This window comes from Mus musculus, chromosome 8, assembly GCF_000001635.26.
Source record: "Mus musculus strain C57BL/6J chromosome 8, GRCm38.p6 C57BL/6J".
NCBI lineage: Eukaryota > Metazoa > Chordata > Mammalia > Rodentia > Muridae > Mus > Mus musculus.
Genome location: NC_000074.6, coordinates 122959179 through 122984602, shown reverse-complemented (window position 1 = coordinate 122984602; position 25424 = coordinate 122959179). Strand labels below are relative to the sequence as shown.

General features: G+C 42.8%; 1 protein-coding gene and 1 non-coding gene across 4 annotated transcripts in view; both read left to right on the top strand.

Moving 5' to 3' along the window:
* Nucleotides 1-25424, top strand: part of Ankrd11 (ankyrin repeat domain 11) — a 158964-nt gene that overhangs the window by 57682 nt on the left and 75858 nt on the right. For all 3 annotated transcript variants that reach the window (NR_037865.1, XM_030243850.1, NM_001081379.2), the window contains exon 2: nt 9811-9874. The gene's annotated coding sequence lies outside the window, so the exon portion shown is untranslated. The remainder of the gene's footprint in view (nt 1-9810; nt 9875-25424) is intronic.
* On the top strand, nt 1660-1766 carry Gm24445. Its single transcript, XR_003947641.1, has one exon. It is a non-coding gene; the product is annotated as a U6 spliceosomal RNA (small nuclear RNA).

The following is a 25424-nucleotide window of genomic DNA, read 5'->3' as shown; positions in this document are numbered from 1 at the left end:
TAGCCTTGATGCAGCTACTTTTCAGGCAAAGGCGTCTGTCTCTTCTCTCCAAACTACAGCTCCTTGTCAAAGCATATGTCAGACTCACTTTCACTCTTTTATTTACTGATTTTTCTAATGATTGGGATAAGGTCTCACATGGTAGTTCTAGCTGGCCTAGAACTCACTATGGCCAGGCTGGCCTCAAACCCAAGAGGTGCACCTTCCTCTGCTCCTCAAGTGCTGGCACTAAAGACGTGGCCCACCACACTCTGTGGGGAGGCTCTGACTGAGAGTCTGGTCTTGCTTGAGTTGGGACTAGTGAACAGTGTGTATTTCTGTTTTGAAGTAATGTATTCCGGATGCTTTTTGAGTCTCAGGAGGAGAAAGCTGCTGCTGCTGCTGCTGCTGCTGCTGCTTCTTCTTCTTCTTCTTCTTCTTCTTCTTCTTCTTCTTCTTCTTCTTCTTCTTCTTCTTCTTCTTCTTCTTCTTCTTCCTCTTCCTCTTCCTCTTCCTCCTCCTCCTTCTTCTTCCTCTTCCTCCTCCTCCTTCTTCTTTCTTCTTCTTCTTTCTTCTTCTTCTTCTTCTTCTTCTTCTTCTTCTTCTTCTTCTTCTTCTTCTTCTTCTTTTTTTTTTTTTTTTTTGAGACAGGGTTTCTCTGTGTAGCCCTGGCTGTCCTGGAACTCACTCTGTAGACCAGGCTGGCCTCGAACTCAGAAATTCTCCTGCCTCTACCTCCCAACTGCTGGGATTAAAGGCGTGCGCCACCACTGCCCAGCAAGAAAGCATTTTTAAAGCTATCACGGTAGAGAGGTTGTTGTGCTGTTGGAGGTGGTGAATGTGTTGGTGTGCTAGGTCATGCATGCAGGAGGAAAGGAGTTTGCCGCCCTCCAAAGGCCAGAGTTCTAGAGTCAGAGCCTCTCTTTACAGGCTACTGAGATAGGGCTTGGAGGAGTTCCTGCTTTTCTTATTCTTCTTTTTTTATTCTTTAGCTTTTTTCCCCCCATGTGGTTGCTGGGATTTGAAGCAATCGGTACTCTTAACCACTAAGCCATCTCTCTAGCCCCCTTTTTTTTCTTAATTTCATGTGTAAGCTATATTCATTCCCAGTCAAACTTTCATATTTCAAAGAATGTAAATTGAATGGACCAAAAGGGCAAAGTGCTGGATAGATAGAGATTGTAATTTCCGTGGTAATGTTTACATAATTACTTGTTAATGTGTCAGCTGAGTTTGCTACTTGCATTTCCTTGTTCTGACGCGTGTGCTCGTGAGTGCGCGCGCGCGTATTCGTGTTCGTTCGTTCTTTCGTTCCACTTGACCAGGTTATATTGCCCAGCTCCTATCTCTTGTGGTGATGTAAGGTAAAAATAAAAAGTCTACATGTCCTTTTAGAGATGTTAAAAAATATCAAAGACCTTTTGGAAGTAAGTCAAGACTTAGTTTTGATTTTGAAAGATCAGTAGTTTGCCAGGTGAGCAGAGTGGAATAGAACCCTTTGTGTTTTTCATTCTGTTCTTTAGGTAAGGTCTTTCTGTGTTGTCTGGCTGCTCTGGAGCTGGCTGTGCAGGCCAGGCTGCCCTTAAACTTACAGGAGATCCACCCACTTCTGTTTCCTATGATTAAAGGCACACACTCACTATGTCCAACCTTGTGATATCTTTAAAAAATATTAATATAGTGCTCGCTTTGGCAGCACATATACTAAAATTGGAACGATACAGAGAAGATTAGCATGGCCCCTGTGCAAGGATGACGCGCAAATTTGTGAAGCGTTCCATATTTTTAAAGTACCCAAGGAGCTGTAGGGGTCTGCAATCCTATAGGTGGAACAACAATATGAACTAACCAGTACCCCCAGAGCTCGTGTCTCTAGCTGCATATATAGCAGAAGATGGCCTAGTTGGCCATCATTGGGAAGAGAGGCCCCTTGGTCTTACAAATTTTATATGTCCCAGTACAGGGGAATGCCAGGGCCAAGAGGTGGGAGTGGGTGCGTAGGGGAGCAGGGCGGGGGGAGGTTATAGGGAACTTTTGGGATAGCATTTGAAATGTAAATAAAGAAAATATCTAATAAAAAAGATTAAAAATATTAATATATTATTTGTACAAAATAATGGGTTTCATTGTAACATTTTCACGAAGGTATACAGATATGCTTAGATAATATTTATTCTCTTCCTCTACCCTCTTTCTCTTCTCTTTGACCCTTCCTCTGCTTGAATCTTAGGGTCCTGCCATATAATGCAGGTTGATGTCGCTCTGGATCTTCCTGCCCCGGCTTCCAAGTCCTGGGATTTATAGGGTGTGCCACCATGGCATTGCTCACATGTGTGTTTATCTAGTTCTGCATAATGTACTCTTTCTTCTCATTGTGGTCGTGAAATTTGAAAACCAAAATATAGTCCTTGTTAGTCCAGTGACCTGTTTTATAGGCCAGATGGATATATGGTATAGATGAGTGTTAGATGTGGTAGAGTCACTTCTAAGCAGTATGGAGGATAAATTGATTGGGTGTGTGGTTGAAGGCGGAGAACTAAGTTATGATAATGTAGGTGAGTAAATATTGATTTTACTGAGAGTTAGAAATTAGGGTAGTAATGGTAGAAGTAGGAAAGTTTTTTTTTTTTTTTTTTTTTTTTTAAATTTCTTTTCCTTGCAATAGAATTGGCAGGTTTTACAATCTCACTTTTGGCAGTAAGAAGGCACAGCTGTTGGCTTCTGGCTTGTAGGATTGCACAGACAGGAAGTTCAGGAAAAGAAGAGGCTGGATAGAGCAGTGTGCCCACACTCACGTGTGGTGTGTATGCGAGGAGGATGGGAAGCATGCGTTGACAGTGCTGGACATGGACATAGTTATTCAGAGCGGAGTTAAGCAGCATGGTTGGATCACAGTAGCTGATGAGGTTGCTAAGCAGAACGGTGGCAATGGGACATAGTTCAGAAGATCATGTAGGAGAGGAGATGAAGCACACACCTGAAGGAAACTGGGAGAGATTTCAGGGGAGCCTGGTGTGGATGGGAGGTGGTGTGTGACTAGTTACATGCATGTTTCAGAGCTAAGCTTTGAGTTTAGGCAGATTACTCGTACACTCGGAGCTTTCTTACGAGGAGGAGGAAGAGGGTACTCCGGTTAAGATGTCGTGTGAGAGACCTCGTGGCAGATATGAGGACCTGCCACTCACCAGCTTGCTCTCAAGTTTTCCTGGTACCTGAGTGCTCCATACTTTGGGTGTGTCAGTAACCAAGTCCGTTGTAGTAAGCACAATGAATGCAGACACGTAGTATGCATAGTTATACACGAGACCACCTTGCCTTTATTCCTGGTGTGGGTGCTAGGATCTGAACTCAGGTCCTTTGCAAGAGTAACATGTGCTCTTAGTCCTGAACCATCTCTCTAGCCCCCAAAGGATCTTTTTTTAAAGGGGAAAATAGTTTTGTCACATAAAGGAGAATCTTAAAATTTTAAAGTTGTTTTAGGGATAAGCAGAGTTTATAGATTAGAACTCCTATTTCCTTAGACATACCAACCATTTTCCATCTTTCTCTACTCTCAAGAAATTTAAGTCAGACTTTTTTTTTTTTTTTGCTTTATTGCTGTTTTACTCTTTGTGACTGTGATATAAGCATCTGTTTCTTTAATTTTTCTTTGAATTGGTAGCAGATGGCAACAAACTTGTATCTTGTAACTTGACTGGAGTCATTTTATAACTTTTGTTAGTTTTCTTCGGGTTCTGTACTGTCTCTGGTATGTGCTTTTCTCTTTGAATTCTTCAGTTTTTCATTTCTTTCTCCAAAATGAAGTTTCTAGCTAGGTAGTCCACTGAGGTTCAAGCTTTTGTTTGATTATTTATTTACTCATTTCAATCATTTTTTAAATATTTAAATGTGTGTGTGTGTGTGTGTGTGTGTGTGTGTGTGCGCGCGCGCGCGCGCGTGCGTGTGTGAGTGAGTGAATTTGTGTGAGATGTGTGTGAATGTCTATGGAAGCTAGACATTACCCTGGAGGTAGTTGTTAATCGCGTCACGTTGGTGCCAATTAGTAAACTTGGGTCCTTTGCAAGAGCAGTCAGTTTTCCACTTTATCACTGAGCCATCTCTTCAGCCCCCTTGTTCAAGTTTTAATGGAGCCTCACTGGTAGTAGGTTTTGTTTTCCTGTGGGTGCTTCCTTATGTGGTTTGTTATATTGCTTCTTAATCTGTCTTTCTGGAGCACCAAGAGAGGGGATTTGTAAGGAGCTCTGCGGATGACGCTTTGTAAAATGAGAGTCCTTACAGAGCTCTGCATGGTACTATTTCCTGTCTGATGGAAGAGGCTGTGCCCAACACACGGAACAGCTCCTCACATTGACACCGGGAACAACCCCAGCATGGACTCTTGCCACGTTACTATACCCACGACACTACTCAAGAAGTAATGAAGTTGGCAGTGAACAGCAAAGAAAACACACGTGGGCAAATGATCAAGGAGACATGTATTTGTGCTTACAGTTCTGAAAGTCCTAGATCATTGCCTCAGCCTCTGGCTTTTGATGTAGGGCCCACGCTGCTGGGACAAGAGGAAGTGTACAGATTCACGTGGTGGGGGAAAAGGACTAAAAGGGGACCTAACTCTATGAAGTCAGGATCTGTTGGCTACATTCCTGAGAGCTGCACCTTTGTGATTCACAAATGTACCAGGCTCCTTCCCCAGCATTGCTGTGTGAGTTAACTGAGCTTCAACCTGAGCTTCGGTGGGAAGGAACCAAGGCAAAGCTCTGCTAGGTATACGGCTGTGGGATTGTGTAGGTTTGAGAAGAGTTTGTGATAGTGGCCGTCTCTAGGCTGTCTGAAAAGTTGGTTTTATGTCTTTATTGTTAGAATGTGTGAGTGAAGTGTCAGAAAGGAGGAGAGATTTCCTATTCTTCCTCCTTCCAGCCTAGAGAGTTGCTTTGGAAGGAGTTTGTGGTGGATTTCTTGATTGACACTTGGTGCAGATTCAGACCTTGTGGTGTCTGGGCTGTCCTTTGTAGCTTCCATAACCTTGCAAGCTTCCTCCACGTAAGATGCTTGGGCTGCGCTGAGTCACTTTCTTTAGCTTGAGTTTGAATTGTATTGAAACATTTAGTTTTGCCTTTTTTTTTTTTCCTCCCTTTAGGTGAAGGAAACATTAAATTTAAAGGTGTGTGAGGAATTTTCTTCTTTTAACTTCTTTATCCTCCCAGGAGGGTGGGTGGGAAAGGGGAGGGGTTAGACTGAGACCGTCTTGCTTCTCTAGGAGGAGGCCAGGGTCAGTCCTAGGCATGACCCAGCACAGCTTGTTGGACTCTAGTGTTGTCAGGAAGGGAAGGAAACTCACTTGCCTGTGGATTTCTGTCCGAGAACTTCCGGCCATACAGGGTTTCTCCGAGTTCTCGTGGACTCCCTAAAGCCATAAGAATAGCTTTCATGTGCAAATATTGAGTTTCCAGAAAAAAGGGAGTCTCTGGATCTAGCTGGATTTGAGTCCCAGCCCCTCCAGCACTGACTGACTGTGTGACCTGCTGTATATTTTTCATAGACCCATGGTTCAGTTTTCTCATCTGTAAAGAAGGATAATCATGATGGCATAGTCTGTAGAGTTATTGAAATGAAACGCGTCAACATTAGATAGTCATGTGTATTTATACACGTACATTTTGACTCCGAGCTTGCACTTGGAGAATGATTTAGCACTCCCTGTACTTAACTGTTCAGCTCTACCAATGGTTTTTGTTTTATAAAACTGCCATCACAGCCAGGATCATGGCATTGATTGAACTTACTAGCCTTGGTCAGCTTGCTTGTTTTCCTTGTGCTCAGACATCTGTAAGGAAGGAGATTGACTTTTGTTCATTTGTTACTGTCTGGGGTTACAGAGAGCATTTCCACATCTTTTCTTTAATTTTTGAGAGCTACTCATGCATCTTTCATTTCTAAGACGTTATCATACAAAAGGTCATAGAAACAGGATAATAGACATTGTAACCCAAGGGACCAGGCAGAGTGGTGCATGTCTAACTTTATCATCCAGGAAGTGGAGTCAGGAGAACTGGGAGTTTAAGGCCATTCTAGGACTTTTTCTCAGTGTCAGACACGTGGGGATGTAAGCTTGGGTTTCCCATGATGGTATGGGAAGGGACAACCATATTACCCATGAGATTGGTCCCCACCTTTTGGGTTAGCTTCCTTCCCTTCGGACAGTGGTTCTCAACGTTCCTCATACACCACCCTTTAATACAGTTCCTCATGCTGTGGTGACCCCCAATCATAAAATTACTTTTTGTTGCTATTTCATAACTGTAATGTTGTTACTGTTGTGAATCGTAATGCAAATATCTCACATGCAACCCCCTGTGAAAGGGTCACAGCCCACAGATTGAGAAATACTATCTTAGGGGCTACTCCAGTGCCTGTACCAGTAGTCCTGCTCTTATGGTTGTCATCTCCTCTGAAACTGGAGTTAGGACAATTTGTGAGCCACCATGTGGGTGGTAGGAATTGAACCTGCGTCTTCTGTAAGAGCAGCTAGTACTCTAGTTCAACTTACTTATACTTGTTTTTAATAGCTTTAAGGCTTTAATTCGTAGCCTATAAAGAGATTTAAGGACAGACCAAGAAAGCTCACTTTATCTTTGTAACATTCACGTGGAACATCTTGCTTGGTACAGCAAAACCAAGCTAGATTTTTTTTTTTTTTTTTTACTATGTTGGGGAGCAAAAGTTGGAGATTGTGCTTGCGGACATTGCTTGTCCTCAGAGCCTCTCCTGCCCCAGGCGCTAAGGTTGCCTGGCTCAGCCCTGCTCACGCTCAGAGCTGGATCTCATCGTAAATGGGGTCGTGGCTTATGAGTAGGTGAGGTCTGTTGTGTTTTCCCTGTTCTATCCCCCCACCCCACCCCACCCCAGGTCTCAAGGCATTGCAGGGAGGTTTTTAAGTATGCAATAGAGGTTTTTTTATTTAGGTCATGAAGAGGGGAGTTGGAGTGGGGGGTAGGGACAGACTGACCAGCCATGGACACGTGGAGAGAAATGGGGGAAGGGAAAGAGGAGAGAAGGGACAGAGAAGGAAGAGTAAGAGAGTAAGAGCCATTCCGGGGAGATTGTGTAGTTTGTTCCATCATTTTGAAAGTTACTTCACCATTTTCCTATACTTTTTATGTGTAAAACGTAATGTTTCTTAAGTTTGAAATTGCCTTTAAAAATAATTGTATTGGCAATCTTACCATCTTCACAGCATATGACCCACTTTACCCAATTTCTCCTATGTACAGGAAGTGTGGACACTTTGTCATCTGTGTTTTAAAGTGACTTTTGCAAGACTGGATACAAGATATTCCTTGGTTTTGATACTGGACTTTGATTTTACCTTTAGACGAATACATTCTTCTATAAAATCATTTGCTGAATGAAAAGTTGTCTTTATACCTTTAATTAAAGCCCTAGTTGTGAAATACAGAAATAAACTATTTTAGTTCAGTCACAAACAGAAGTGTGATTACTCCTACAGTGGGGTGGGGGGCAGCATGCTGTTGCTTTAGGCTGTTGTTCTTCTCTCCCCTCTGCAGTTATTAGGAGGGAGACGAAGGTACCAGCTCCTGGCCGCCCCGGCCAGCACTCTACAGTGCTGGAGCTGCTGTGATCGCTGTGTGCATACTGAGTCCCACTGGCTCTTCCCGGCCATAAAGGGTTCTGGGCTTTCTTCTCATGTTCCACAGGAACTATTGTTTTGAATCTTGTAATGTTTTGTTGCTATTTTGAGCTCTTATTGTACACAGTAAATTCTATCTATTAAATTCCATATAGGTTTGAAAGATAACTATGGATACTCAACTGCTTCCCCCCCCCCCCACTCTTTTTAAATTAAAAAAAAAAAAATCTTCAAGCCCAGAAGACTAGGAAATTCAAGATCATGGTTCTGACAAATTCATTGTCTGATATTTATAGTGTTTGTAATTAACCTTTTGAATTGAAAATACTCAAGAAAAATTGCACACAGAAACCTTTCCTCATCATGGTAGCCTACACAATATTGTATAATAGTTGATTACATGATAATTATAGAAGCATTTTAATTGTTTGAGGAGGGGTACTTCTAGGTTTTATGCAAATAATTCTGCTCTTCCACATTTTCTTTCTCCTCCTCCTTCATATAAGGGACAGGAACATTCTAGAGTTAGATGTCTCTAGGGAATCTTGGATCCAGTCTCCACAGGTTCCTAAGGATGGTCCACTCCTTTAAGACCTGTTCTTTTTTTGCTCGTTGTTCAGATTTTTGAGAGTCACTAATGTTGATAAGACTTTTTTTAGTTTAATAGTTAGTAAGTTGGAGTTGGGCCTAGAGAAATGACTCAGCAGTTAAGAGTACTTGCTACTCTTACAGAGGTTCCAAGTGCAGTTCCTAGCGCCCACATGATGGCTCGAGCACAGCTGTCTGTAACTCCAGTTCAAAGGGATTGGATGCCCCTCTGCTCTCCAGAGACACCACGCATGTACATGGTGCACATACAGGCAAGACACTCATTTACATATAACATAGTAATACATAATTTTAAAATGTAGAGGAAACCTGTCTTCTGTGTAAAGTGAAGCAGGATAAGGCACTGGTTGTGGGTTAGGGACATCCCTATAACTTCTCCCAGAAGAATTTGCTCTGTGAACAGCTTTGCTGAGCCTCTTGGGCTTATACCACCATGGGCTTACCTTGTAGAGAGCACAGGCACATCCCAGCCACATTTGACCCCATAGAAAGTATGCAGGCACTCTCAAGTAGTAGGAAGAACACCAACTTAACTTTGGAAGGTTGCTGGAGTTGTCCCCTTCCTGCCTTTTCTTCTCTTTCTGTATATGGGTGTTTTGCCTACATGTATATCTGTGTACCATGTGCATGTCTGGTGCCTGCAGAGGCCATTAGAGGGCATTAGATTCCATGACCTAGCATTACAAACAATAAACCAACTTGTGGGTGCTGGAGATGTAACTCAGGTTCTGAAAAAGTAACACCTGATCCATTACTCCAGCTCCTGAACTCATCCTTTCTGAATTGGAATTTTTCAATTTTAAGAAAAGACTTCATGTAGGTCCATCCACGTGAGTCTTGAGTTTGTGATGTAGCCAAGGATGACCTTAAACTCTTGATTCTCTTGGCTCCACCTCCCAACTACTGGAGGCATGTACAGCTGGCTCTTGAAATACATTGTTGTGTCTTTGAGAATGGATTCCTCTTCAGATTTTGAGCATGAAAGTACATGCAATGGGGTGTACATGCTGGGTGATAGCTGACCAATGAACGCCCAGGAATATTCTGTACTGGACCTCAAGCATCGCCTTGTTTTGGGGATCATGCAAGGGACAGTGGAGAGGGGAGGATGGTCAGGAAGGAGGCAGTTGTAAGTTGGTTGGAAATATGATATACTGTAGAAGTTTCAACAAAAATCTCTTAGAGGATACAAAAATGTAAGACTTTGATAAGTAAGGGTTTGATGATTATGTTGTTTGGATTTCTGTTGAACTCCATCTAAGCTTGTCTTAAGGTGAAACGAGCCTAGTGCTGAGTCCTTGCCTAGGGGAGGAAAGGAAGACACACCAAGCCAGGCCATCAGTTAATCATGTTGGAGCTTTCCCTCATCCTGTCCTGTGAAGCCTTGCTTTGTAGTATTGAGAATAAACACTTGCTGCAAGGCAAACCACCAGATAGGAGCTCTTTATAAACCCAGACCAGCTAGAGAGGAACCTTTTTAACATTTTACTTGTTATATTATAGTTGGTCCAGGTAGAGAGATACAAGAAAATGGATTAGCCCTGACTTAATCTATTCTTCCTTTCTCCTTTCAGAGCATACTGCCCTGCTGGAGTTCATACCCATTCCTGAGCAACACTGGTTTTTGCCATGGAATCCGTGAGTACTGCTTCTTGCATTTGTTCTTGGGCCTGATTGAGGTTTGCTCAGGGTAGTGACTGCTGTCCTGGATTTTATTTAGAGAGGATGGTTGTGGAGTGCCTACCATGAAATCTCCTGGGGTCCATAAGTAGCATCTCTTGTGTCCTTGTGAGAGAGATTTTGTTGAAAAAATAGTAGATGGATGATCCTGTCTAGAAGATCACTTGTTTCTTCCACCATCTCTAAAGCTGCATCTGGAGGCCCAGCAGTTGCTGTTTGTTTAGTATTGTGTGCATGTTGTATTAACTGTTATCATGAAGAATAGAGTTGGAAATGGGCAGGACAGGTCTGTGGCTTGGGACCTGGCATCCTATGCTGCTGGTTTTGGGGACTTTATGATTTTCTGAGTGTGGTCAGTTGGGAGGAATGGGATCTTTGGCTGATATGTCCCAAACCTCCTGAGAGTGACTGGCATGTATTCTGAGAATAGGGACATCTCTCTCTATAAAGGCCTATCTGCCCTTGGGTCTCACCATTGTAGGTAGCTGCCATATTGTCTTTTCTAAAGGAAGATTTGATAACTGGCAAGAAAAAGTCTTGGCATGTTTTAAGATGTTCATGTCTTGTCCAGTTCTTAATGTTTTCAAGTTAGTAGCCCCCAAATGTTATCTTTCTGTGTTGTTAACAGACCTCCCCTCTACCTCTTTAATAAATTTCCTTACTCTTTTTTTTTTTTTTAAATCTTGGTCACCATTACTTTGGCCCCTTTGAAATGGATCTGACTTGTCTTTCTCTTGAGTTGCTTGAAGGAAGGGAAACTATAGGGGCTGGAGAAGTGGCTCTTGGCTAAAAGCACTTGCCTTTCTAGAGGACCTGGGTTCAGTTTTCAGAACTCACATGATGACATACAGCCATCTATAACTCCAGTTCCAAGGGAGTATGTTGTTTTGTTTTTTTGCATGACAAGTTCTCATGTGATGCTCCTGTATACATGCAGACTGTGTGTGTGTGTGCGCGCATATATATGTATGTGTATGTGTATATGTATATACACACACACATACACATATACACATTTTCAAAAAAGAAAAAGAAGGCAGAGGGAGGGACTAGGTGAGGGGGGCACTATCAGAAGGGGGAAAGCTATAGGGATGTAATGTAAATAAATAATTAATAGAAGAAGAAGAAGAAGAAGAAGAAGAAAAGCAGGGTGTTGTGGCGCATCCTTTTAATCCTAGCCCTGGGATGCAGAGGCGTGCAGTATCTGAGTTCCAGGCCAGCCTGATACACACAGTGAGTTCCAGCATGGCCAGGGTAAGACCTTGTCTTGAAAAAACAGAGCGGGGGAAGGGATTAGTAAGAAGTTCAAAAGAAAAGAAACTGGTTATAGGCTTTAAACTATTACAAAGCATTAGCAATAGGTAGAAGCTATCCTGGCGGTGGGAGTGGTCCTGTGTGCCTACCCCACTTCCCAATTGAAGAAGTTTTTTTATGTTTGAAGGTAGATCCAGCTTGTCTGTGCAGTAGGCCACTGTTCAAAATGAAGAAAAGGAAAAAGAGAGTGGCAACACGGAAGCCAGCCACACACCTGGGATTGCGGCTCTATTCGTGGATCTTAATGAGTAACAAGGAAAAGCAAAATGCTATTTATCTTTTTGGCAAAAATTAATTGTTAGTATTTCATGATTCTAGAGATGTATTTCTCCAACTAGAATAAAATTTTTGGATCGTATACGAAGAGACTATAGCATTTGCCTACTTGGTCTAGGTTCTGGTAGAGTTAGTGTGAAAAAAATTATTACTATTTTTTTAAAAAAGATTTCTTCATTTATTATATGTAAGTACACTGTAGCTGTCTTCAGACACCCCGGAAAAGTACATCAGATCTCATTACGGATGGTTGTGAGCCACCATGTGGTTGCTGGGATTTGAACTCAGGACCTTCGGAAGAGCAGTCAGTGCTTTTAACCGCTATCTTTTCAAACCCCCCCCCCCCATATTTCTATATGAATGTTTTGCTTACTGTATATTGTGCGCCATTTGTTTGCTGGGCTGTCAAGAAGGTCAGAAAAGTATTAGATCCCCTGGAACTAGAGTTAAGCACAGTGAAGAGCTGCCATATGTGTGTTGAGAATTAAACCCAGCTCTTTTGCAATAAAAGGTGCTCTTTACTGTGGAGCCATTTCTCCATCCCTGAAAGTTTTATAGCATGTCAATTATTTTTTTTTTTAAAGACTCTTGATGATATAGCTCAGAGTGGCCTCCAGTTCATAACTGCCCTGCTTTCCTGTCAATACAGGCATAAGGCACCACACCCAGCATCATTTTGGCTTCTGAAAGTGATATGGCATGATAAAGTGTTACTTATATGAAAGAAATCTTGGAGTTTCATTTGTATTTGTACATCATTTATTATTTTACTTGGTGTTAGGCTTGCCTGTATCTGTACATCATGTGTGTGCCTGTTGCTTAGAGAGGCTAGAAGAGGGTGTTGTATCCCCTGGAGCTGAAGTTACAGTTGTCAGCTGCCATGTGGATGCTAGGAATGTCCTCTGGAAGAGCAGACAGTCCTCTTAATTATTGAGCCATCTCTCTAGCCCCTTGTATTTTATATTTTTAACATGCATATTCAAAATAGAAAAGAAGAAACAGGAAGCTCAGAAATTAGAGGCCAACTTAGTGAGTGTCTTAGTCAGGGTTTCTATTCCTGCACAAACATCATGACCAGGATGCAAGTTGGGGAGGAAAGGGTTTATCCAGCTTACACTTCCATACTGCTGTTTATCACCAAAGGAAGTCAGGACTGGAACTCGAGCAGGTCAAGAAGCAGGAGCTGATGCAGAGGCCATGGAGGGATGTTCCTTACTGGCTTGCTTCCCCTGGCTTGCTTAGCCTGCTCTCTTATAGAACCCAAGACTACAGCCCAGAGATGGTCCCCACCCACAAGGGGCCTTTCCTCCTTGATCACTTATTGAGAAAATGCCTTACAGTTGGATCTCATGAAGGCATTTCCTCAACTGAAGCTCCTTTCTCTGTGATAACTCCAGCTGTGTCAAGTTGACACAAAACTAGCCAGTTCAGTGAGGTGTTGACTAGAGAAATAAAATTTAAGTTGAAATAAATAAAATAGAAAAATATGAGACTAGGACCATTGTGCAATGATCAAAGGACAACTGCTTTGTATGTGTGAAGTCTAGTTTCACCTCCAGCCTGCTGGGGCTATGATACATTGTGTTGCCCAGGCTATCTCTGAATTCTAGGCTCTAGATCCTCCCACTTTAGACTAGCATAGAGGCACCCATCATTGTACCCAGCAAAATTGTTTCATTTTCCTGTAATATTGATATATATATATATAAGTCATGTGAAAGCGCGTGACATGCTTTCTTGGTACCCCTGTAAGTACTGTCTACAAGCAAGCCACATGTACTTGATACTGCACAGTACTCTATCCTCAAGAACAGCAGAGATAGGTACTCTGCCTGGCACAATGTACTAAGTTCATGGGAGGTACCTGCTTAGAGCAGCACGGCTGGAGGAAGGGAACCAGGAGCTTTGGTTGTCCCAGGGACCCTACATTTTTTTCTTTTAAAGATTTATTTATTTTATGTGTATGAGTTCTCTATCTGCATGTAAACTTGTGTGCTAGAGAGAGCATTGGATCTCACTATAAGTGGTTATGAGCCACCATGTGGTTGCTGGGAATCACACTTGGGACCTCTGGTGAGTAACTTGTGCTCTTAACCACTGAGTCCCAGCCTCCTAACCCTACATCTTACCAGAGATGACCTGTGGTTCCTCAAGACAAGACACATTATAGGCAACAAAGCACATTTTGTTTCATTACACAGTGTGCATAGCGGGTCTGGAAAGATAGTTGAGCAGTTAAGAGCATTGACTACTACTCTCCTGGAGGACCTGGGTTTAATTCCCAGCACTCAAGTACTGTCTCACAATGACTTAATTATTAATAGTTTTAGGGCATTTAATCCCCTCTCAGGTCTCTCAGGTCTCACAGACTTGTGAACAAAACACTCATGCACATAAGGTAACTTTAAAAAAAAGATCAGGAACATTTAATTATAGCAGTATTAACTTACAGAGGTTTGTTTGTTTACTTGTCTGTTTGTTTGACATAGTTTTCTTTCTGTAGCCTGTGCTGGCCTTGAACTTAGGGCAGTCACCTGTCTGTGTATTGCTAGAACTATAGGCATACTAGTAATCAGGCCTGGCTTCTTTATCCGGTGATTTATTAGTTTGACTGTTAAATAAAAGCGTTCGTTTTCTAGCTGTTTATGTGGGTTAGTATGGGGAATGTAGGCAGTATGCTGGGGAAAGCAGTCCAGTGTTTTGGGGCTTCCCCTGTTCAATGTCTGTAGAAACTTGATAGTGTTGTGTCACCTCTTAACCTTTGTCTTAAGTGTTAAATAAGATTTCTTCTTAGCCTCTGTATTGGTTACTGTTATGCTGGTATGGCACAATACCATAATTAAAAGCAATTTATGGAATAGTTTGATTTGGCTTTCAGTTTCAGAGTGACAAGAATCCATCATTGTGTTGGGGAGGCATGTCAGACAGGATGCCAAAGCAGGATACTGAGAGATTGAATCTTCAACTGCATTGGAACTAGAAGCAGGATGAAGCTTTGAACTCTCAAACTTGTCTCCAGTAATGCAGTTCCTCCAAGAAGCACATTTTACTGGGCCTGTGAGTTAATTAGCCCTGGATGTAGGGTCTAGAGCATACATGGAAGGTTGTAGTATCTCTGTCCTTGCAGCAGGTGTTCTGAAGAGCAGGTAGTGTTCACGCCTGTGCCTTGTCTGCAAACATACCTGGGGGACATATCTCCTGTGATTGAGCTGCTGGCATGAGGTGCATCTGTTCTGGAAATGGTTACAGGTGTTTGTAATTCAGAATCTAAGGACAGGAAAGACATTTGCCAGTGAAGTGAATCCACTGCTCTGCTTTTTACACTTAAGAAACAAGGCAGGGCACACACAGACTTAGGACAATGATGTGCTCTGGCTACACTGTTACTGGAAATCAGTGGGATTATCTGTTCTGTGTCTCATCAAGGAGCTCTGAGGGGAAGGAAGCCCTGTTGTTGGATTAGGTGCAAGCGTCGCCTTCTGGAGTGGGTGATCTTCAGGCTCTTGCATGCCAGTGGCATGTATTTTGGTAACTGCAGTGTGCTTTGAGGCAGGGTGAGATGTTTAACTTGCGATGTTTAACAAGTGCATGGTGCTTTTGTTGCTGCTGCTGCTGCTGAGGACATCTTTTGGAGCACTCCTGGGAGAAGAACTGAAGCTCAATCAGAAGCAGCTAGGATAAAGTGTCCACGCTCCATCCTCCTGCTTGCATCCTCTGGCTGCATCTGAGCTCAGGACTATGTTTTAGGCTGCACATTTCACCTTATTTGCTAGGGTAGGGTACAGAAAGGGAAGAACTTAGAGAGCCCTTCTTTTCAGAAATTGTGTACATATGTGAGTATGTGTGTTGAGAGAGATTGGACCTAGGGCCTTACTATTATTTGATGAGCACTCTACTACTAAGCTACATACCAAGACCTTTTTGAGTTTTAAATAAAAATGCAGTGTGGCCGGGCGTGATGGCACACGCCTTTAATCCCAGCACTTAGGAGGCAGAGGCAGGCAGATTTCTGAGTTCAAGTCCAGCCTGGTCTACAGAGTGAGTTCCAGGACAGCCAGGGCAATACAGAGAAAAAACAAACAAACAAACAAAATGTAGTGTAAAGTGGCCTGTGGTTCTGCTGTTAAAGACAGGTTCTTTCATATTTCTCAGTCTAGAAGTCAGCAGTGTAATTGTGATAATTTCATATTTGGAAACCTAAGTGAAACTTGGTGCATGATATTTATTCTTCAAAATGCAGATATAGGTAAGCTGATGGCCATATCTGTCTGGATATGGTTTGTTCTTTAGACTGAGCCTCTGTGGTTTGCTAACTGGGTACATGTTTTATTGACAGCAATATGTTTAGGATCCCGAATTGTGAGGCATTGGTATCAGGCCAGAGGAGGAAAGGTCCTATTGCCTGCTTGATACAGTGTTGGCAGCTTTCTTCATTGCAGCCTCCGTTCTATAGGCTTGGTCCAAGACTCTACTGTAATGCCTAACTTCTGAGGGATATTAGAACATCTAGATAAGTCCGTGCCTGTTAATCTTTTACAAGTTCAAGAATGGGAAGCCCAATGAGTGTCTAGATGTTATTGTCATTGTTGTTATTTATTGTGTGTGTGTTTGCCTGCATATATTTCTATGCACTTAACCATATGTGTGCCCTGATGCCCATAGAAGCTAGAAAATGGAATTGGATCTCCTGAAACTGGAGTTACAGATGGTTGTGAGCCACCATATGGGTGCTGGGACTCGCGCCCAGGTCCTCTGGGAAAGTAGCATATGCTCTTAACTGCTGAGTCATCTTTCTGGCCGTTCTTTCTTCCTTCCCCTTTCCCATTTCCTTTCTTCTTCTTTTTCCTCCCCTCTCCTCCCCTCCCCTTCCCTCCCCTTCTTTTTCCTTTTCCTCTCCTCTTCTTTTTCCTTTTCCTCTCCTCTTTTTCCTTTTCCTTCCTTTTCTTTTTCCTTTTCCTTTTCCTTTTTGGTTTTTCAAGACAGGGTTTCTCTGTGTAGCCCTGGTTGTCCTGGAACACTCTGTAGACCAGGCTGGCCTCAAACTTAGAAATCTGCCTGCCTCTGCCTCCCAAGTGCTGAGCTTAAAGGTGTGTGCCCGGCTCAGCCCCTATTTCTTAGATCTCCCCCCCCCCCTTTTTGTTTTGGGGTGTGTGTGTGTGTGTGTGTGTGTGTGTGTGTGTTTGTGTGTGTGTTTGTGTCAAGACAGGGTTTTTCTGTTTAGTCCCAGCTGTTCTGGAACTTACTTTGTAGACCAGGCTAGCCTTGAACTCACAGAGATCTGCTTTCCTCTGCCTCCCAGTAGTTTTCTAGATTTTAAATGTTTTAACTAAAGGCATTACTTTTGTCTTAGAGTTGTCTAGAGGAACAGCTTTTGAAGACTCTATCATCTGTCTGTCTATGATTTATTAAAGTATGTTACATTAATGGCTGTCTAGCAACAGAAAGTCCAAGAATCTAATAGTTGTTCAGTCCATGAGGCTATATGCCTTGGCTGGTCTTGAGTATATGCTAGAATGTGAGGAAGTGGCTATAATGCCAGTGAGGAAATGAACTTAACAGCAAAAGTGAGGGCAAGAGGCAAAGAGCACAAGCGTCCTTCTTTTGTACCCCTGTATATATAGGCCACGACCAGAACCTGTGGCTAAGATTAAAGGTGTGTCTTCCCACTTCAAATGATTTAACTAAAAAAGTTCTTCACTGCTATACCTAGATGTTTGGGTTTTAGTTAATTCCGGATATATTAAGTTGACAACCAAGAATAACCATCACTGGCTCACAACCGTCTGCAATGAGATCTTCTGATGTATCTGAAGACAGCTATAGCTTACTTTATAAATTTTTGGTCTAGAGCGAGCAGAGGTCCTGAGTTCAATTCCCAGCAACCACATGATAGCTCACAACCATCTGTACAGCTACCACATACTCATATACATAAAATAATCTTTTAAAAAAAAGAATAACCATCACAAGTCCGCCCCTTGTCATCTTGACACACAATTACAGCCTCTTATGTCCTGCTTGATTTCCAAATGAAAACAATAACCAGGTCATCATTGTAGCCTAATATGATATAACAATTGCGTGTACAATCTCCCTTGAGGAATCAATATTTAGTACAGCAGCCACTGATTAATTAATGTTACATTTCATGATAAAGGATTTGAGGAAAGAAAAACCAAATATTTCTACAAGCATTCTTAACAAAATATGATATAAACACTGATGCCAGTTTTAATCCTCGTTTCTGCAACTGCTGTAGGGAGATACTTACAACTGTCTTTCTCTGCTTCCTGTTCTGTATTTCCTCTTTCCTCAGCATGCACCTTGAGCATGTCATGTCTCTTTTTGGAGGAATGACCCCTATTTTCATTCCCGAGGGTCTGTGTTCTTTGTCATCCTGCCTGAATTAGACTGTTGTAGTTTACCATTGAATTTCATCTCAGGACATGGTGATACCAAAAGACAGCCTATAAATCTCTTGCACCCACACATAATCTTCTTTTACCTCCATGGTGGAGAAGCAATCCAATTTCCCTTTGGTAATCTGGATCATTTACCCCTTCTAACACTGTTATTCCTTTCTTAGCCTGTTGGCCTATTGGCATCAGAAGCTCAGTTGCCAGGGGAGCCTGAGCCTCCAGTGCAGTGGGAAGCTTGTTGTGGCTCCTGTAACCAAAGCTTCTAGGCCAGCAGAACAGGAAGCAAAACATTATCCCAGTGGCTCATTGGTGTGATATTAAGTGGGAATATTCCCTTTTCTATCCCTTGATTTCATGGACCCATGAATCTTGCTGATTCAAAGCATATACCTCTGTTTGGAGAATCATCTCCCAGCCCTTCATGTTGCTACCACTAATTGGCGCTGTAACTGTGTCTTTAAATCCCGTTCTATCTTTCTATTGGGCTAGCTGTTTCAGAATGGTGAGGAACATGGTAAGACCCGTGGATTCCATGGTCATGGGCCCACTTTAACACTTCTATGGTTATTAAGTGAGATCCTTGGTCAGAAGCAATACTGTCTGGAATGCCATGACAGTGACGCTCTATATGTCCACAGACAGTGACGTTCTATATGTCCACAGACAGTGACGTTCTATATGTCCACAGACGCTGACGTTCTATATGTCCACAGACGGTGACGTTCTATATGTCCACAGACAGTGACGTTCTATATGTCCACAGACGGTGACGTTCTATATGTCCACAGACAGTGGCGTTCTATATGTCCACAGATGGTGGTTTTGGCATAAACAAGATGAACAGGAAGGGCAAGTCTATATCTAGAATAAGTGTCTACTCCAGTAAGGACAGAGTGTTATCCTTTCCATGGAGGAAATGGTCCAGTATAATCAACCTGCCATCATATTGTTGGCTGGTCACCACAAGGAATGGTGCCATATTTTGGGGCTCAGTATCAGTCTTTGCTGTTGGCATTCACCAGTGGCTGTAGCCAGGTCAGCCTCAGGGAATGGAAGTCCATGTTGTTACGCCCAAACATAATCCCCATCTCTGCCGCCATGCCCATGTCTTCCTGTGCCCACCCATTGGGAAATGACAAGGGATGGCTGGAGAAAGAGGCTGACAGTCCACAGAATGGGTCATTCTATCTAGTTGATTATTGAACTTATCCTCCACATTTGGTTTTGTTTTGTTTTTTGTTTTTGTTTTTTTTTTTTTGTTTTTGTTTTTGTTTTTGTTTTTTTGAGACAGGGTTTCTCTGTATAGCCCTGGCTGTCCTGGAGCTCACTTTGTAGACCAGGCTGGCCTCGAACTCAGAAATCTGCCTGTCTCTGCCTCCTGAGTGCTGGGATTAAAGGCGTGCGCCACCACGCCCAGCTTATCCTCCATATTTATCCTCATCAAAAGTAAGCTTTTGATGAGCACGGGACATAAACATCTTCACATTCTTAGTCCATTTGGAGAGATCTATCCATATACTTCCTGCCCAGATGTTTTTCCTCACCAAATTTCCAATCATGCTCTTTGTAAGTCCTTTACCATCCAGCCAGTCCATTGGCTATAGCCCATGAATCAATGAAAACTCACACATCTGACCAGTTTTCCTTCCACAAAATATGTATGACTTAGTGTACTGCCTGAAGTTTGAGTGACGATTCCTTTGCCTCTGTGTCTTTTAGGGTTGCCTCACCAAGGGGTTGTAATGCTGTCTGTCCATTTCTGGGTGGTGCCTGAGTAATGTGCAGAGCCATCAGTAAGCGAGGCCATAGTTCTTATCTTCCTCAGTCTACTGATCATAGGGCACACCCCGGGAAGCTATAGGGGCATGCTTGGGAGCAGGCGGCATTGTAACAGGAATAGGATAGGCATTGGGCAACTCCTTTACATAACTTGGTTTTTACAAAGCTTCAGGTCCTTGAGCTGGATGACATATGTGTTGCTTCCATCTAATAACGGATCGCTCTGTGCGTGTTCTGCTTTATGACTCCGTGGGTCACACAACACCCTGCTCATGATGGCCAGCTCAGGTTGCAAGGTAACTTGGTTGCTCATTGGCAAACATTATATTTCCAGTATGACCCAGTAGCAGGCCACGCGCTGTCTTCCAAATGGGGAAAAGATGTGTGCAGATGTTGGTAGAACCCTGCTACAACATTCCACTGCCAGAGGCCCTAACAGCATCCTTACCTGCCATTGACATTTAGTAGATTTTAGTCTGCTGGATCATATGGTCTAAATGGTAGAGGAGCCTGGGCATGTTGAAGAATTTTGACTTAGTGGTGCCACCTGGCCTCTGGTTCTTCCAGGGACCAATTAAACCTATTGCATTTAATTCATCTAACTCAACAGCAGCATCTCCAATCCCAGATTCTGGCATAAGAAAAAGGGGGACAATGAACCTTTTCAAATGGTACCCCTCTCACCACTTTGTATCTTACAGGATTTGTGAAGGGCATGCCATCCTTCTCATGATGAAGATTAGATCCTGCACAGTGTACCCACTGGCATGCCAGTTCCCTTTATCAACACTAAACCGAGGGATATCATGCACTTCCCACTCCTGTTCAGTAGACCATCTTTTGGCAAATGCTTTAGCCAACCATCCTAACAAACTTCTGATACATTTTTTTGTAACTGTATGAGGTTCCATATTAAACCCAGAATCTCCACATACTGAGCCTATAGCAATAACGAAATCTCCTATCAAAATGCAGGGATTATTATCACATCACTTGAGAATCTTTAGGGTCCTCCATATCCACTTTCCAAGTTACAGGATCTCAGTCTTTGGCAGTTAATGCCCTCACTTTAACTGCCAACACTGTTCGTGACCAGGGCTTGAATTTTTCTTAATAATTTAGCCAGTCTTAAATCATCTCTCCCCAACCCTGCCCTGGCACACGCACACACACACACACCCCAATACTCACACAGGGTTTTCCTGAACAGTCCCCGCTGTCCTGGACTTGCTCTGTAGACCAGCCTAGCCTTGAACTCACAGACACACCTGCTTCTGCCTCCTGAGTGCTGGGATTAAAGGTGTGTGTCGCCACTACCTGGCAGTTCAGCTAACCTTACAATAAGGATATAATTACTATTTGATTTTCTTTGTTTGATCTTTCAACCTGATCTCTGTGGCTGCTAGAGAAAAGATTCTTTAACAGGACACAGGCAGCGATCTTTAGAGTCCAAAGTTTAGACTGTTTATGAGCATCCCAAGGCCAGCCAGCTTTATCACTGATCTCATTGTGGTCTTTTGCCATTGTCTGAGATGCTAGAAATTTTATTATGGGGTACATATTTTCCTTTGTCAATTTATCCAGAGATGCAAGGAGCAAACCAACCATAGTTGTTTCCCTTTCTTTTCCCACAAATTGTTAGAAGTTTTATATACAGATTTACCAAATCCATTGCTTCTAGCGTTTGGTGAATTAGGATCATCTATCTATTTATATTTCATGTGTATGAGTATTTGTCGCGCGCGTGTGTGTGTGTGTTCGTTTACCGTGTGCAAACCTGGTGTTTGCTCAGTCATAAGAGGCTGTTTGAATCCTCTGAGTTGGGGGTATTGATGGCTGTGAGCCACATGAAGGCGCTGGGCACTAACCTGCATTCTCTGAAAGGACAGCAGGGGCTTTTCATTTCTGCACAGCTCTCCAGTTGCATCCCAGCAAACCCTGCTTTGCAGCACTGTGGGTAACTCCCTGACTGGGGCTGGTTGCTGATGTCCAAGGGATCCCTAGTTTGAGTGCAGAGCTCATAATGGCAGCATGATGGCTCACCACTGCCCGTCTCATCACCCAGTGTTTGTTCTCAGAGTCTTTCCATGTGGATTTCAGTCACAAGTTAGTTGGCTTTTGGATTTGGTGTACTTTGGCTATGTTGACTGTATGGTCTTGTTGTCCTTTGTGGCATGATGTTCTGAAACTCTTTCTTGGGGAGGCTGTAGTATTTTTAAAAGTGGTTTTTAAGACCTTCCCAGTTTGGGAGAATATTGATCTTCTTAACTTGCTGTAATTGTTAATTTTGATTGTCCTTTCTTGTTGATTTCTTTTTTTTTTCTTTTTCTTTTCTTTTTTTCTCCCCACCCCCTCCTGTTGATTTCTTACCCATGAAAAAGGTTTGTTGACCTTTTCATTTGTCCCAGCTATACTGCACCTCAATGTTCTTAAGCCATGGGCTCTTCCAAAACAAATGTCCCTTCCCTTCATTCAGTCGCCACTGTCACGTCTCTGGAGAGGCCCCCGACCCTTTCCTTCTGTTACTCCTCGCCAGCCTTTACTTCTCCCAAGCTAAGAGTGTTTCATGCCTCTACAGACTGCTGTCTGCTCGTTCTGAAGAATTGTAATTATAGTCAAATAAGCACCAACATTTTGGCTGTTACTGGGAAGTTTGTGGTCTGTGGCAAAGAGAAGTGTGGTTGTCTAGAACTAGTCTCAGTACCAAGAATGATGAGTGAGTTCTATCTTTTTACCCTACAGAACCTGTTAAAACCCTTTCCCAGACCCAAGTATCTTACCATGACTTATTTAGGTTGAGAATTAATGTTTACAGTCAGTCATGATTGTGCATGCTTAGAATTCTAGCACTTGAGAAGCAAAAAGAAAAGGGGGGGGGGGGACAGGAGTTTAGCACACACAGAAAAGCAATACAGTTTACCTCAGACTTTCTCCAAAGAGCTGGTTAAAGTAAAACATAGGTGTCCAGACAGTACTTGGTTATGTTGGAAGGGCAGATCTTTTGTGCTATGAGCTAAAATGACCTGTATTCTAAGATGTTATACTCATTTACTGCCTTAGAAAATTTGATGCTTTGTTTTTACTAAAACTGTTTGTGGAGCTTGAACAAAACTTTGTTTAAATTTGTAAACATTGGCTTGTGACAACACAATAGTCTAGGGGCTCAAGTGTATAACCCCTAGAGAGAGGCTAGAGGCCAGATCCAGGGTCATATGCTCTAGGTCTGTCTGGAGCTTCTGAAAGTTGGCAGCAGTCTTCGGGGTTGTTTGAATGATATACAGCTTCCTGCGTCCCCTTCCTGTCTTTGCATCTGTCTATATTTGGCTCTCCTATCTGTATCCTAAGTTTCTGTTTTTTAGGAAAACAGCCATACTAGGTTTAGGTACCTGCAAAGATCTGTTTCCAAGTAGTCCAAGTAGTCACATGGTGGATTTCCATGGTTATTCTTGGTTACATAGTTTGACTTGTCACACCAGCAATAAAAGTAAGTATAAAAAAGAAAGTATGTGTCTTACTTGTCTGTTGCCATGACAAAACACCACGACCAAAGCATCTTATAAAAGGAAGCATTCAATTTGGGGGCCACAGTTCCAGAAAGTTAGGTTAGTTCATGTTGGGTATGGCAGCAAGCAGGCATGCTATTGTAACAGTAGTTGAGATCTTTGTCTGATCCACAAGCAAGCAACAGACAGACGGACCTAGGGGGATGGGAGGGAGATAGGAGACAGTGCACTAGTGCTGACTGGGAGTGGCCTGGGTATTTGAAACCTCAAAGACTCCCAGAGACACACCCTATCTCCTACAAGGCTGGCTTAGATTACATAAGACCCTGTCTCAAACAAAACAAAGTGCTGGTAAGATAATAGGCTCAGTGGGTAAAGGTGCCTGTTGTGAAGCCTGACCCCAGAGCTCTGGTGCCCAGGACCACATGGTGGAAGGTGGAAACTGCCTTCTTCAGATTGTCCTCTGACCACCACATGCATGCCTTCACTGTGGACAACACACAGCACACCCTACACCCACATGTGATTAATATTGATGGGGGGATTACATCTCGCCGTGTAGCTCATGCTAACCTTGAACTTTTGCTTTAGCTTCCTGGGTGCTGGGATTACAGGTGTGCTACAGTGCTCAGCTCCTCAAATATGGTAATCATAAAATAACTGACAAGATTTTGTAGTTACCTCATTTTCTATAAAAAAGGAATGAGTTCACTTGTCGGGGGCCATTAGTTTTCAGTTTAGAATAGGGAGAGGCCGTTGAAGTCAATGCTGGGCTTGAGTAGGTTTATTTGTGAACCTTAAGACTTAGGGTTTCAATATAAACACTGGTATGGTGAGATTGCAGGTGTGTCCCAAGGTGGAGCATGCCTCAAAGAGACTTATGCGGGGTGATGCTGAAACCAGGCCGTCATTCGTGTTTTAGATCACCAGATGCTGTTTGGCTATGTAAACAGGACTTTGGAACAGCATAAACTGCTAATTGCCTTTAGGAGCTGACCCAATATTGTAATTCTTGTGACTCCAAACTCTGCCCTGGAAAACACTTTGTATTCTTATTTAAAATAACTAGTTTCCCAGTAAAAAGTTAGTGATAAGAGATCTATTGTGTTAAAATTTTACAAATTGTGCCTTATATTAACTTGTGAGCCAGTTTTGTATGAAGTATACCTGGAAAATACAATAGAAGCATATTTTAGTAATTTGAATATATTTTTGGAGGTTTTCTGACAAATACTGGTTCCCTGCTTGCATTTCAGAGTTTGTCTTCCGGGTCTTTCATCCTATGCACTGCAGCATCATCACATACTGGTCTTTGGGAATAAGGTCAGCAGAGTCCGTTACATACCCAAATGCCGCTGCACTTTTTTGTAGGATAATGCAATCCAGAAAATTGCTAGGTACTGTCTGCTCATTGGGGTGGTTTCCCAAACTCCCGTCTTTCCCCAAATTTTTCATTTTAGTATATTAGACTGGTCGAATGTTTCTGGGAGGAGAGTCATCTGTGTGCTTTCCATGAAGCCTCTGCCAGTCCCGATGCTTTAACAAGTGAAATTTCTAGCCAGTCGCTCTCTGATGGAAGGAGGGTGTTTCCCAAGGAGAAGAGGTTCTGCCTTGAGTGGTCGGTGCATGCCAGGCAGTGCAGGGACTCGGGATGACACAAATGGAGGACGGGAATTGTACATTCAGGAAAGTCATTGGCTTATGCCAGTGGGTCTTTTTACCTTCTTTCCCTTCCCTTTCTTTCTGTTCTTCTCTTCATCTTTTCTTCCCTCCCCCTTTCTTTCCAATGGGTCTCTTTATGTAGTTTGGGTTGTCATCAGACTGGCTATCTTTGAATGGATTGGATTATCTGTTTAGGTGTCACCTCAGTGAATTTCTCAAACCTGTCGACCTCCCGGATAGGTTTAGAGGCTCCTCTAGGGTCCTTGGACCACACTTTAAAGACTGCTATTTTGAGCCTCTCAGTCTGTATGCTTACTGACAATTTGTTTAAAATTCCATACCTGTGCTGTCCAGATGGCTAAGCAGGTAAAGAAGACACTTGATGCCAAGCCTGAACATGGGAGGTCAGTTCTCCAAAGCTGGTGCAAGGAGTGTGCTGACTGACATCTACAGATTGTCATCCAGCTTCCAAAAAATACAACAAAAAATTGACACTGTTAAAAGAATCTGTGTGTCAACCTCTCTCAGTGTGCGCAGTTTCAGCAGCTTCTTCCT